The following is a 2887-nucleotide window of genomic DNA, read 5'->3' as shown; positions in this document are numbered from 1 at the left end:
CTTTCTTCCAAACACAGAAAGAGGCCTCACAAAACCTGGAAGGAGGAGAAGGCAAAATAGAGAATGGAAATCTTTGGAGGACCTGACCACTGGTGAAGGAGTAGCAAAGGTGAAACTCTGTTTTACTTGGACACACACTCTCAAGCAGACAGGAAACACGCGATTGAAATTGGTGCACTGAGTGTTGGAAGAGTTCACAGCAGATTCTTGGCTGACAGAACTCAAAGAAATCACCACAAAATAGCCCCACAATTGATTCCCAGATCTAGATGCGAGCTGCCAAATTTGAGCTAGCACAGGCTGCCCAAGATGAGGGAAAGGGCTTTGGATGAGGGCACAAAATGAATCTCAGTTATCTGGAGTGCTTTGTGGATTTTGGTTGGTCCTATCAAGAGAGAAAACCGGCCTGGGACCCAAATGAGAAAGGAACCACACTGGCGTGTGAAGTTGAGTTTCTCAAAATATCCCATGGCCACATCCACTACATCTGCAGACCCAGGGACCAATATGGCAGTTTGCCAAAAGATCACGTGTGGGGTTCAATCAGAGCCATCATGCATTTTGTCTGAGGGTTCAAGGGGGCCTTGTGGTTGAATTCAGGATCCAAAGCCATAGGATCTGCCACTTTCATAAGCAGGATTGGAATTAGGGTTTGGTACGATGCAGAGAATGCAGGTCTGCTCTGTGGTAGCTTTCATGGTTAAATGCCACAAGGATGAGTGAACAAAGAAGAGTGGTCTAGGTCCACAGCATGAGAAGATGCAGCATTTCCTTCAGCAATATCTCCCAAATGCAGAAGCTACATTTGGGATGGCCCTGATATATTATGTCATCGAGGACCCCATGATGGGGCTGCAGGATCATTGCAGCAGTCCCTGAAGCATGACACCCTTAGATGTGTTTCCACTGGTGTTTCTGTAGACAGAGAAGCTTTGGAAGAACTTGTACTTTTGGGACATTCCCATGGCAATAGAAAAGGACAAGCACACAGTCACGATGGTGTTTTGGAAAAACTCCAAAATGGCATACAGCAGCCTGCAGAACAGAAACCTTTATGGAAGCATCGTTTCACAAGTGGTAGGGTCCTGTGCTCTTATAGAGCTGTGACATAAGCGTAATAAAATTAAGGTTCTACAAAGTGACAAGTGTAGTGTGTGTTCATCACAACAACTGCGACACCAGCAATTAGAGAGATACCACACAACACACACAGAAAAACGACATTGCACCACTGTCTAGGAAAAATTGTCCCCGCAAAAATATCATGGAATTGAGTGCAACCAAAAGACTATATCTTTAACATAACCAAGCCTGGCAATTCTACATTATATACATGATAATACTTGACATGTAGAGATATAGAATTATAGTAAAAGAGACAGGAAGTACCATTTGCAGTTCCAAACAGATTGAAGGCTCCAGAAAATTCTATCAAAAAGCTAGACTCTGAAACACTAACAGAGCAAGCCTTGAAAATGATGTGAGAGAAACAGTGAAGAGCAATTGTGTCTCAGAATCACAAAGGCAGAATACCAGAAAATGGGAAGGGAACATCTAAAGGCGAGCCAAATAAAATCAGAAAACTCAATGGATGAGATAATAGCAGGGGTAAATTTAGTCCTGAGCAGTCTACATAATGCTGAGGGTTTCGTGAATGACTGTGAATACAGGAGAAAAGAAATCCCTTGATCAGAAGATGACATAGAAAAACAACTGAAAATCAATGCAAAAACTGTGGTTGAACTCTGGAATAATATAAAGCATGTAAGGCTAGGATTCATAGGAATCCCAGATGGAAAAGCAAGATATATATATAAAAAAAAAAAAACAAGTTTGAAGAGTTATTTGAAAAAAATCAGACTGAAATTTGCTGAAATGAAGAAACAAACAACTATAAGAAACCAGGAAGCACACAGGATCTAATTCAGGTGAAATCCCAATAGTCCTACCATCAGCTGTATTATCATTGAAATCATCAAAATTCTTCATCAACCCATTGATTTTATATGCACCTAGATCAAAGCAACTAAGTCAGGACAGAATCTCCAGAGGGGTTTCAGCTGATGACTGAATCATTGAGGACAGGAAGCAGGGCCAAGACATAGACCAAATTCTGAATAAGAAAATCTGCAGTCTAGTGTAGCCTATGCCACAAGACTGCCCTTCACAATACTGGGCGATGGAGAGAATTTCACAGAGAGGCCAATCATAAAAGAATTCAGCAGTTCAAAATTTATCCAAAAAGAATGATTGAGAATTTAACCCTGAATAGAAAACAAACAAGATGATCTTGAAGTAAGAAAACCATCATTGGAAATACAAGAGTTGCAATAATTTGTAAAGTATAAACAAGAAATAAGCAAAGAACACATCAAAATCCTAAAGATGGGAGAAGGAAGCAAGAAAACATCGGTGATTTTCAGGACTTTGCTATGTGAATCAGCTTATATGACACTCTGAAGCAAACGGAGTGATACATGACATAATGTGTTTGCAAAACAAGCAACAAACAAACAAACACGAAAATCGTACAGTGGACTGACATATATCTGAAGGAACCAAGATAATTCACAATAAAATACTCAAAGTGATGTCAAGGAACATTCAGCACGCATCGACATATTTTCTCCCCTTGCATGTACACAAAACACTTGTGTTTAGAAAACAGATGCGTGCATTAATATTCATAAATATTGATTCATAAGAGAATATCGTGGCCTAACCCAAATGCCTATTTTGAATAAAATGGATGCATAGTCCATGATATAGGCTTACAAGTCTTCCAACAGGTTGAATGAATGGTATATTCAAACTTACAAAGAGAATAAATGGCATATGCCTATTGCAAAGACAAGTAGCTCTACAAAACTGTACTAAGAACAAAAGA

The sequence above is a fragment of the Camelus bactrianus genome, chromosome 26 (genome assembly GCF_048773025.1).
Source record: "Camelus bactrianus isolate YW-2024 breed Bactrian camel chromosome 26, ASM4877302v1, whole genome shotgun sequence".
Lineage (NCBI taxonomy): Eukaryota > Metazoa > Chordata > Mammalia > Artiodactyla > Camelidae > Camelus > Camelus bactrianus.
The sequence above is the reverse complement of the archived record's forward strand: the minus strand, read 5'-3'. Positions refer to the sequence as shown.